Below are 12873 nucleotides of genomic sequence, written 5' to 3'. Positions count from 1 at the left end.
ACATAAGCAGAGGAAGACCGGAAGGGTGGGCTTCCTTCCCGTTAGGCTCCACACCCACACACACACACTGACCAGGTGTCTTCTTGCAGCAGGTTGTGGAACACTACCTCACTGGGGTCCCTGGATCAGTCTTGCCGGGAGGCCACAACCATCTGGTCTAGACCTAGTTTTCTTTCCTATGCGATTGTGCTGCCCTTCCTGTCACGGTATGTGAGGATGCAGCCAGACCATGGATTGTCCCACCAGCATGCAAGCAGGGGAGGATGCAGTATTTGCAATGATGTCTTCATGAGTGGGTGACTGTGAGGAGCGGAGGAATTCATGGGGGTGCTGCTCTGGGCACGCTAAATGTCCCCGCTTATGATGGAGAGTTGAAGAGTAAGAATGTCAGTGGCAGTTCTCTGTGCTCGACATTTTAGTCACACACACACACACACACACACACACACACTCACTCACTCACAGCAGGGTGTAGCATTCCAGGCTTAGCCTGCAGGAAACACTCCCATTCAGTTCTGGGCTATGCACACCTCACCAGGTGACCTCAGATGATGTACTATTCTCTGGGAGCTCTTGTCATTTAGCTGGAAATTGTTGAACTGAACTGTCAGGGCCGTGACCCAGAGAGCTCAGACGAAATCCAGGTGGCAGGCAAAGGGTGGGGGGCACCACTGTGTTGTCAAAGTAAGGCAGTGTCACATTGGCTTCTCCCAGGAACCCGGATGACCTGCATCACCCACCTGTCAGGACCAAGACGTGCATCTGGAGGTGTCCTTGCCCTTTCTGACAGCTTCTTCTTCTCCTGAACTCTGAGGTCCCCTGAGCTCTCAGGTCGTTTTTTCTCTGCCATTCAGCTTGGGAATCTCAGGTCTTGCCGAGCTGGGGACAGGGGGGAAGGATTTGTCTCGCTGCTCCAGGGGGTTAAGTGGCTGCTTTTGAAAGGACAAAGCCAGAGATGCTGCGATAAGATAAGGAGTTCTGCTTTCCCAGACACTCCTCAGCAAGAACAGGCTTTTGTTGTGATCCTGGGGATAAGAGACTGAGCCACCCACCCATCAGTCCAGCCCTCCCTTTCTCTTGTCTAGTCACGGGAACTGCACAGGCATGAGTCTGCCGCTGCTGCCCTCTGCTGGAAAGTAGAGGAACTGCAGCCACTCATGCCCGCAGTTTGCCGACAATCGCTCACAGCCTCATGGTAGCTGTAGGCCTGAAGTGGTCTCTGTCCTGCAGTTGGTGGCATTTATGGAACTCCTATTGCAGGACAGTCTCGGGATGCAGAGATTATCACAGAATGCGTTCACTCAGATGGAAGCCCCACATTCAGGAATTCAGCGGTGCCCTAGTGCTTGGGATCTTCTACATGGTACAGAGTAGAATCTGGTAAACACAGTTGCGTGAGGATGCAGGAGAGACAGACTGTGTGGTCACCTCCATTGTGAGGATGTTAAGGATGTCACTCAGAGACACAGAGGTGTAAGGCTGTCTGGGTAAACCTGGCAGTGAAGCTGGCAGCATTTTTGATGGATGCCTAAGCCAGGCCACACACGGTAGTGTCCACCTCAGACAGTCAGGATCCTCTGGGATTCAGAGAATTCAGGCCTGTGAGCCATTGTAGAAGCTAAGCCAAACAGGCCCAGAGACCTTGTGTTAATGTATGGCTTTGGCCAGGGCAAGAAGCCCCTGACAGATTTTCTCTGGATATGTGTTTATGTTCTCTTGAATAAACTTTATTACTTTTTGAGCAATTTTAGGTTTGAAGAAAAATTGAGCAGAAAGTGTCAGTGATAGCTGGGGGTGGGGCAAATGGTTTCACATTGCCACCTGGAGCAGCCTGAGGATGTTTCTTCATCCTTTAGGGACCTCTACTCAGGTAAAGTCAAATTCTTGAGCTTGCTGCAGAAAAGAATCTTGGGATGAGTCTGAATGAAGTAGAGCTGGCATTCATTAAAAAAGAGATATAAAGCACGTACATGCACACACACACATGCACACACACACATACACACACCCACATATTTAGGTTGGGGCTTAAGAGATAGAGAGGCTCTTGGGGAAAGAGTAGAAGGCTCAGCAGAGGTGTTGATGTGACTGGGCTCTCAGAGTAGACACACTGCCCTGTCTTCGTGATAGTCATATACAGGATTTGGGTGAGCTCTGAAGCTACAATTTCCAAAGGGTTGTTAGGAAATCTAAGTGGGCACACCTTTAACCCCAGCACGTGGGAGGCAGAGAAAAGTGGATCTCTGAGTTCAAGGCCAGCCTGGTCGTTCCAGGACAGTCAAAGTTACACAAAGAAACCCTATCTTGAAAACACAAAAGGGAAGGAAGGAAGGAAGGAAGGAAGGAAGGAAGGAAGAAAAGAAAGAAAGAGATCTAAATGGGATCACAAGATGGCTCCTGAGGTAGGTAGGTAGGGGTTACAGTTAATAATTGTAAGACTTCAGGTGACAGGGGTGCAGACGGCAGGTCACCTTCACTCTAAACTGGAACTAATAGTCCCATGTGTGAGCATCTCAGAAAATGCCCTGAAGAGGAATAAATCCATATTCAAGATTATGTACTGTGGTGTTCTGAATGAAAATGGTCCTTTAGGCTCATAGGCTCATACCTGTTAGGAGGTATGATCTTGTTGGAGTAGCTGTGGCATTGTGGGAGGAAGTATGTCACTGGAGGTGGGCTTTGCGATTTCAGATGCTCAAGCCAGGCCCAGTGTCACTCTCTCTTCCCGCTGCCTGAGGATCCAGGTCTAGAACGCTAAGATACTTCTCTAGCACCACATCTACCTGCATGCCAACATTGTCTCACCATGACGATAATGGACTAAACCTCTGAAACTGTAAGCCAGCCTCAAGTAAATGTTTTCCTTTTTAAGCATTGTCGTGGCCATGGTGTCTCCTCAAGGCAATAAAACTCACTGTGAAGAGATATCATGACCATGGCACAGGGTTTCTCTGTGTAAAAGTCCTGGCTCTCCTGGAACTTACTCTATAGACCAAGCTGACCTCAAACTCACAGAGATCTGCCCATTTTCCTGCCTCTGCCTCCAAAGTGCAGGGATTAAAGGCACATGCCACCACCACCTGGCCATCAACATTTAGTTGGGGTGCTTAGTTCATTATCATCATGATGGGACATGGTAACATGCAGGTAGATGTGGAAAAGGAGCTGAGAGTCCTACAATTTGACCTGCAGACAAAAGGAAGTGGTTTGAGACACTGGACATGACTTGAGCATATAGGAGACCTCAAAGCCTGCCCCCACAGAGGCACACTTCCTCCAACAAGGCCACACCTTTCTAACAGTGCCCCTCCCTATGAGTTTATGGTGGTCTATTACATTCAAACTGTCACATTCCACTCCCTGGCCCCCATAAACTTGTAATAATATCATAATGCAAAATGCATTAGTATAACTACAAAGGTCTTGATGTTCTATCACAGTTTCAACAAACTTAAAAGTCTAAAGTTTAAAGTCTCTTCTGAGATTCATGTAATCCTCTGTAAAATCAAAATCAGAAAGCAGATCACATACTTCCAATACTTAATGGCACAGGATATGCAGTACTGTTCCAAAACATAGAGAAGGGAGCATAGTGAGGAAATACTGAACCAAAACAAGACCAAAAACCAGCTGGGCAAACTCCAAACTCTGTATCTCCATGTCTGATGTCAAAATGCTCTTCAGAACTGCAATTCCTTTCAGTTTTGTTGATGGCAATGTACTTCTTTCTCTTGAACTATTTCCACCCCCGGTTAGCAGCAGATACCTCCTGAGAAAATCAGCTGGTATCCCACAGCTCTATCATCTACAACATCTTGAGGCCTCCAACGTACTCCAGGCTTCAACTTCACAGCTTCATGCAAATGACCTCTCTAGGCCTCCACTCAGGGACACCTCTGACGCATGCCCGGCCTCCGTGGTTTTTCGTAGTTGTGGAGGCAAGTTCCATAGACCCTGTCTTCTATCCTTGACTCCAGAACCATGTGGCCAAAGCTGGCAAGTTCTGCTGCTTCCTGGGGCTGAAACACGGCCTTCTTCTTCAAGGACATCTTCACCAACTTTCTGTTTTTGATGTTTTCCTTTACTGTCTAAGCTTGGCTGACCTGAAACTTGCTCTGTAGGTCAGGATGGCCTCCAACTCAGAGATCTGCCATTCTCTGCCTTTCAAGTGCTGGGATTAAAGGTACCACAGTCTGCTTTAAGCTTTTTTTAAAATTCCTTTTCACAGGTTGGAAATTTAGCAGGTGAGATCGGGCCTTGAGGTCACCGCTCCTTTACTCTATTTTGTATTTTTCCTTCTTCAGCTTGTTCCTTTACCTTATAAATCTTTATAAGCATAAAGACTGTTAACCACACAACAGAATCTATACTAATCCTTTTTGAGATTTCTTCTGCCGATAGATTTAATCCAAAAACCCTTCACTTTAGCCTCAGGTAGACTCTTCAATCTCTAGGAAACATACTAATTTTTTTTTTCCTCTGAAACATCTTAAGCCACTCCCCAATAGTACAAATCACTCTTAGCACTATTATCGTCCATGATCTTATTAGTATGTCCCATTAAGCTGTACTTAAAATATTTAACTGCTTTCCTAACCCAAATTCCAAAGTCCAAATTTCTTCAAACAAAAGCATCGTTAGACCTCTCACAGTAATATCCCACTCCGGGTACCAATGTATATCATAGGGTTTCTGTTGCTGTGAAGACACACCATAACCATGGCAACTCTTATAAAGGAAACCACTTATAATTGAAGTGGCCTACATTTTTCAATGGTTTATCTTCATGGTGCATTATTGTGGCATGCAGGCAGATATGGTGCTTGAAAAGTAACTGGGAGTCTTACATATTGACCTGTAGGCAACAGGAAGTGGTCTGAGACACTGGGCATGACTTTACCATAGGGACACACTTTCTCCAACAAGGCCACAGCTATCCCAACACCTCCTAATAGTGTTACTCTCTATGAGTTTATGAGAGCCATTACATTAAAACTGCCACACTAACTGAAACATGTACACTTAGGCTTGTTTTGTTATTATCTTAACCATCCTATTTGAAACTGTTTCCATATAAAAGAAATATTCTCTCTGTGGCAGCAAATATTCACAACAAATGGTATTAATTGTTCTGGAATTCCTGATTCTCATCTGGTGAGAGGCTTCACTCAGATCCCTTTTCCCTCCCATGTCTCCATAATTTTCATAACTTTGTTTGCTTCAGAAAGTATAAAATTCTCCATCCTTAAACACACATTCACACAGACTCACGTGCATGTGCACACACACATAAACACACACTATATACACACATGTATGTCTACATGTACACACATATGTACATACCCATATGCACAGACATGCACGTTTACATGTGCGCACATGCAAACATGCAAGAGCACATATGCACGCACACACACACACGCATGCATGCACAGGCAAACTTCCTGTCATTGATACCTTGCATTAGTGTGATATCTGCAATAATTGTGATCTGCTCCATGGTGATTAGCTGGAGTCTCTAGTCGGCAGTGGAATCTATTGGTATTGATACTGAGCATCCCACCGATTTTGACTAATGCCAATGTTGAGCGAGCCTCCACCCATGCAGTGTCACATAGCACCGCACCCTCTGTGACCCACATGTTTGCTGTGCTGTCCCTCATCCACTACTTATTACTGGTTTCACTGCCTTCAACGTTTTGCTTTGTTGAGAATGTCAGTTATTTGGGACCATAGAATGTTAGCCTTGGTGATCTTTGTGTGTGGTGGTGGTGGTGGTGGTGGTGTGTGTGTGTTTGTTTGTTTACGCTGCTAGGGATGAAACACTGGGGTCATATAGACTCAGGCAGCAGTTTTACCTCTGAACTCAACCCTCGGTCTTTTTCTTTCTTTTTTCTTTTCTTTTCTTCTTTTTTTTAAATCACTGAATAGCATTCCCTTAAAGGGGTGTGCCACTATATCCATCCACCCCGTGAAGGGCATTTTCCATGTTGCCAAGGTTGGAGAACACTATAAACACGCTGGTAAATACCAAGGCAAGCAGTGGCAGATGTGTGGTCATGTCGGTGGGAAGCTACGTTCCAAGTCATAAAGCTATTTTCCAAAGTGTTCTCCTTTACACTTTTGGACATGACTTTTTAATAATAGGCCTGCTGACTTGGGGTTTCTGGCTCCCAAGGATGACAAGGAGGGAGAGGACAGGCCTGTGACGTGTCCTGTTTCATCAATACTCTGTAGCCCCTTGAAACTGATCAGATCCCAGGGTTGTGGAGTGAAAGTGGAGACTTGTGTTCCACCCTCTGAGGAGGAAGCAGCGTGGATGAGGTCTTGGTGGGGTGCCTGGGGACACCCGGAATCCACAAGCAGTTCTGTAGCCTCAGGATTCCCTGTCTAAGTGCTGGCTCACTAGCAAAATGGCCCACATTTTGACTGGTGACCCTTTTGTGTCCTCTGCTCATGAAGTTGGCACCTCTGAGATCGGAGGACCCTGTTTTGGCCACATTTTACTTTGTCCTTGCTTTTTGGTGCTAAGAACATGTGTGGCCCACAGGTGGGTAGCAGCGTAACTGGCAGCATCCCGACACTCAAACTGGAATTTTCTGGAGAAAGCGAAGTGATGAGGAAATTGAGTGTTCACTTGTATTTTCTGACGCTGTGGAAAAAAATCATACTCGGCCCTTTCAAAGCTGCTTGGAAAGCACAGCGAAAGCCAGGCTAACATCAAGCTGCCTCTGTAAGAAGGCAAAGTTTGCTGTTGTTTGCGTTGTGTTTCTGATAGTATTTTTCAGATTCAAAACTTCCAGGAGTGGCTGCTTTTCTGCAGTCATGTCTCTTCTCTGTGTTTTCAGAAATTGATATGATTAAATTAATATAATTAACAGGTCATATATACCACCAATCAATCACTGGACTTATTTTTGAAGACTCCTGCTCTTTGGTGATGGCCTAGGAAGACCCAGAGATGCTCACTTGAACTGTTCCAGAGCATAAAGAAAGAAATATGAAACGGCTTTGGTCCTCAAGCAGGCGGCCACTGTATTTATGGTCTGTGGCAGGCCTAAGCGCTGCAAATGTACTCTCCAAAGGAAAATTAAGTCCTAACCCCGTAAGCGATTCCAGCCCGCAGCTTTGATTTGCTGGACGCCGTCCCTTCCCTCCTGAGCTGACGTAATGAAGCATGCATTTATACCTGAGTTGCCAAGGTAACAGAGGAGATATTGTTCCATCTGCTCCAGCCACATGTGTTTTGAGAGTGGAGTTGGGCGACACCCAGGTGTAAATAGATAACAGATCCTTCTGTTGACTCTTAGGGATATCAAGTTTTGTGAATCACTGCTTAACATAATTTTTTTCCTCTTTTTTTTCCTTCTTTTTATTTCTTACGCTTTGTCTACGAAATCATGCATCATGGGCAACTTCCTTCTTCCTGGTGTGCTGTCACAATGTAAACATTTTAACACGTTCAATTGTTTTTCTTAGTTTACTTTTTGAATGTGTGTATTAGATTTCTGTCTCTCCTGCGGAATGCCCAAGTTCAACACCATGAAGGGAAGATGGGTTTCTCTGGGTGCATGGTCTAAGGGATTTCAAGGAAGATGGGTTTCTTTGGGTGCATGGTCTAAGGGATTTCAACCTGCTTTCCTTGGCCCTGTTGCCTTGGGTCTGCTGAGAGGCGGGGTGAAAATAAGGTACGGGCCCATGTTACAGCTAAGCAGTTTAAATTCTGGAGGCCAGGGGAAAAAATGTAGAGGAACGGGCTGGTATTCCAGGTCCCCCTAGGAGGGATGTCCCCCAGTGACCTCATTTTCGTCCCTTAGGAAGGTTGTTTTCTTCTAGAATTTCTGCTGTCTCCCAATAGCAACACCGCAGGCTGATGACCGAGTCTTTAGAACATGAACCTTTGGGGATGCTTCAAATCTCAACTCTAGGAATTATCGTCTAATAAGCTTCCTGGGAGGCTGGGGAAATGGCTCAGCAGCAGGACCACTTGCTGTACAGTCACAAGGACCTGAGTCTGATCCTAGCACTCCTTTAAAATTTGAACAGGCCCAATAGAACATCCCCATTGTCTTAGTGTGTGGGTGCACCCCTCGTGGTCCTGAGTTCCTTGCTCGTGCTCCATCTCCTTCTGCTCCTGATTTGGACCTTGAGATTTCTGTCCGGTGCTCCAATGTGGGTCTCTGTCTCTGTCTCCTTTCATCGCCTGATGAAGGTTAATATTCATGAGGATGCCTATGTGTTTGTCTTTGGATTCACCTTCTTATTTAGCTTCTCTAAGACAATGGGGATGTTCTATTGGGAACTCACCAAGGCCAGCTGGCCTAGGTCTGAAAAAGCATGGGATAAATCCGGACTAGCTGAACATAGCGGACAATGAGGAATACTGAGAATTCAAGAACAATTGCAGTGGGTTTTTTTATCCTACTGCACGTACTGGCTTTGTGGGAGCCTAGGCAGTTTGGATGCTCACCTTACGAGACCTGGATAGAGGTGGGCAGTCCTTGGGCTTCCCACAGGTCAGGGAACCCTGATTGCTCTTCGAGCAGATGAGGGAGGGGGACTTGATCGGGGGAGGGGGAGGGAAATGGGAAGCGGTTGCGGGGACGAGGCAGAAATCCTTAATAAATAAATTAATTAAAAAAAAAGAAAATTAAAAAAAAATTTGAACAGGCCAAGGTGTGCCTGTAATCTCTGCCCTGGGGAGATGGAAACAGAAGACTACCTGAGGCTCTTGGGCTAGCCAGGCTAGTCAAAGCAGTGAATTCCAGGTTAAGTCAGAGACTTATCAAAAATAATAAGGTAGAGAGCAATTAAAGAAGACATCCAACATTGACCTGTGGCCTCTACATACATGTGCACATGCACACACACTGACTTGATGTGTACACAATGTCATGGATTTTAAAGATTTTTTTTAAAAGTATGTGCATGCGCACCTGGGCGTGTGTGTGTGTGTGTGTGTGTGTGTGTGTGTGTGTGTGACATGAATGTAGGTGCCCACAGAGTCCAGAAGAGGGCATTGAATCCTCCAGACCTGGAGTTAGAGACAGTTGTGAGTCGCCCAACATGGGTGCTGGGGACCAAACTTGGGTGTCCTGTTCTTACACACTGAGTCATCTCTTTAGTCTCTTGTTGCACCAGTTTTAACTCATGTGTAGGCTTGCGTAACCACAGCGGGGTCACAAAACAGCACATCACCTCAGAGAACTCCATGGTGCTGAGTGCTTCTGACCTCCCTAATGCTCAGCCACCTCTCTCTGTCATTCACAGCAAGTTCTTGGCTCACACATATTGATCATTCAGACGATCGGCTTTTGAGCCTGGTTTCTTTCACTTAGCACAGTGGCTTTGAGATTATTGCAAGGTATTGCATGTCACCATGGTCTAGTCTTTCTTTTTAAGCACCGTGCAGAATTTCATGGTATGGATATGACCCAGTTTTGTTTGCTACTTGTGGTAGAGTGTTTTCCATTTGGTTTCCAATTTGGGACCGTGTTTGATAGTTACTCTGTCCGTTACTGTGTCGATTTGGAGATGGAGACAAGCCTTTGGGGGATGGTAGCTAGGTAACTGCTCTGAGTCAGGCCACAGAGTTGACTGGTCCATCATCCTTACCGCTATGACAACCTGATACTGTGCCAGATTTTGTTTGTAGTTCAGGCTTCCTAATCGATATCTCATGGCTTTTCCCCCTCTTCCCATGGCAGCTAATGATGCTGCAGATCTTCCCCCATGTTATTGCCAGCTTATGTTCTCCTTGCTGAGATGTCTAAGTCTTCTGCCCATTTAAAACCTCAAATTATTTGTTCTCTTACGGTTGAGTTTTCAGGATGCTTAGTAGATCCTGGATATGCATGTTTATTTGCTGGAGACTGGGTCTTGCTTGTAATCTAGGCTAGCCTTGAACGCACTGTGTTGCCTGGGCTGGCCTTGAACTCGGAGCAATCCTTCTAGTGCAAGCCTCCCAAGTCCTGTATTACAGGCAAGAGTCACCACGTTTAGGCTCCAGGAACAGTTGTTTTGTTAGATATGGACTGTTAAGTTTTCTCTGGATCTCCAGCCTGATTTTCATTCTTTTCACAATCCTTCCAAGTACACACTTCAAACTCTTGTGAAGTCTTATTTACCAAATGCCTTTGTTCTGGGGCATAACAAAATAGATACTTCCATATGTTTCATTCTAAAAGATCTACAACGTTGTACCTTATATTCAAATGCATAACTTGGGTGGTATTTGTGTTGGTATAAGATATGAAATATGAGAGTTGTTTCCATGTCTCAGCTTACAGTTTACTCAGGGCCGCATCAGGAAGTCTCATTCTCCAGAATGCCTTGTCATTTGTACAAGACTGTCCTTTCTCTGACTAACCCTTATCAGAAACTAGGTGAAACAGCCACTTCCCGCAAGAACAGACGCTCACGCTCACGGGAATGCAACACAGGCAAGCATGACAGAGACACAAAAACTAGAATGTTCATTATAGCCAGGAGACTGAGTGGGTGCAGCCACGTGTTGAAACTTCACCAGTTTTACACACTTCAGGTCTGTGCATTACAATGTATTGAATTCTACTTCATTTGAACTGGCATCAGTTGGCTAAATCTAAGCAGGACTATTTGTGGAGTCTGTTCTGTATGCTGTTTTGTTAACTTGCTGTATGGAGCCCCATGGCTATAGGTCTACAGATTTGGGCTTAGAAAGTCTGAGTGCTCCACCACCATCCCTTTCCAGCCTTGCTTTGATCATCCTTATTTGTGTGTATTTCTGTACACATTTACGCACAACTTATTTTTATGTACAAATCATCTTCTTGGGATTTTGATTTTGTTTTTTTTTTTAAACGTACGTATGAATTGGGTCCAACACACCTTTCTGCCATTTCTAGCTTCCATTTTATGCACATGCTATGCTTTTCTGTCTATTTTGGGCTCTAAGTAGAACTGATACTCCTTCCTTTTAGTTTGCTATGTACATTTTGCAATCGTGATATGATGTTAAGCCATGTAAAATGTTCTTACCCCATTAATTGACATGATCATGTGTTTTTTTTCCTGTGGACTATGAACATCAGTCCATATTTCCTGTGGACTAAAAACACTGATGGTTTTTGGATATCGAGTGAATCTGATAAAACCCAGGATCAATCCACAAGTGTGATCTATTCATTATCATTATTTATTTATAGAAGTTTCCAGAATCCTAGTAAAAAAAAACCTCTGTGTCTGTCGTCATGATGAAAACAGGTCTGTAGTTTTCTTTCCTTTAACTATCTTTATTTTGAAAATCAAGGTAAATGAATCAAGAATTCCTCCGATTCTTAGAAAATATTGCATAGAATTGTCATTACCCAATCATTAAATAGTTGATGGAATTTCTGGCACATACTCTCTGGAATTGTAGGTTGTAAAATTTAAATTATGAATTCAATTTTTAATAGAGCAATATTAATCTCCTTCCTCATACTGGGTGGCTATCTTGCACTCTTTGAGGCCCAGCTAGCATCTCCTATCTCATTTACATGTGAGTTGTTTGTCTCTCTTTTCCAATCTCTTTTAAAAGTTAAAAATTTTATTAATATTTTGAGGGGGAAAAACAATAATTTTTTATTTATTTTCCTTCTTTGTATTTTCACCTTGAATTCTTATGTTTTGTTTTGTACTCTGAGACAAGTACTCGATAGCACTTGATCTGTAACCCCGGGCTGACTTAGAACGTGTGGCCTTTGAACTTTGAACCCTCCTGCCTCAGTCCCTTGAGAGCTGAGATCACAGAGCTTCACGCTGTGCTTAGCTTGGGTTTTGCCACCTACTTGATTTGGGCTTCTCTGTTCATGGTTTGATTTCCCTTCTAAGCACAGTTTAGCTATGGTTCACAACTCGCTTCTTTGCACATACACTCTGTGCACATTTTCTCACTGTCCTGGAAGCTTCCTTTTCGTACCTACACTACTTAGCAATGACTGGTTAATTCCTGATGTTTTCTCGCTATCAGTCTCCTTGATTTTTAAAGTTATTTACAACATGGTCAGAGAAAGTATTTCATATCATTTCAGCTCTTTGACATTTGCTAAGATCTGTCTTCTTTCCAAGGTTGTAGTCTATGTTGGTGGATGTCTCTCAAGCTCTTGGAAGACTAAGCATTTGGTGTTCTCGAGTGGAATGTTGTAGAAATGCCAATTTGAGGCAAGGTTGGGGGTGTTGCTCAGCTCTTTGGATGGTTCTTTGACTTTCTTTCTACTTATCAGTTTTCTGTTCATGTGTGTGGGATTCCATTTTTACTTTCCAGTCCCTCGGCTTTAGCTTTGTATGTTCTTAACGTCTGTTGCATTTACACACTTAAGTTTGTCATCTCCTCTTGCTGTATTAATCCATTTATCATGCCTTGCCCATCTTTTTTTCTCCAAATATTATGCATTTTTCCTCCTTTTACTTTTGACCTATTTTTTATCATTATTTTGAGCTGAATCATATAAAAGCCATACATAGTCTCTGTTTCTTATCTAGTCTGACAATACTTACCTATTAATTGATATATTTGGATCATTTCCCTTTTAGTATTAGTTATAAATATTTCTAAGTGTAAATGAGCCATTTTATGACTTGTTTTCTATTTGTTCTGTTTTACATTTTTGTTTCTTTTTTCTGCCTTTTTTGAGCATCATTTAAATATGCTTTCGATATTCTGTTTTCATTACTTGTTTTATTTTTCTCCTAGTATTCTGGGATTTCCTACCTTTCATCCTTGAAGTAACTCTGCAGGAGAAACAGTCTGCTGTGGATCCAGCAACGCACACTTTCTGTTTCTTTTCTCCATCCCTCTTGTCCCGAGCTTCCTTCTCCACCTAAATGTCCTGAAGAAGCTCCTCGGAC

The sequence above is a fragment of the Microtus oregoni genome, unplaced genomic scaffold, assembly GCF_018167655.1.
Source record: "Microtus oregoni isolate MIOR12 unplaced genomic scaffold, Mior012 000002F_ref0000024, whole genome shotgun sequence".
Classification (NCBI taxonomy): Eukaryota; Metazoa; Chordata; class Mammalia; order Rodentia; family Cricetidae; genus Microtus; species Microtus oregoni.
The sequence above is the reverse complement of the archived record's forward strand: the minus strand, read 5'-3'. Positions refer to the sequence as shown.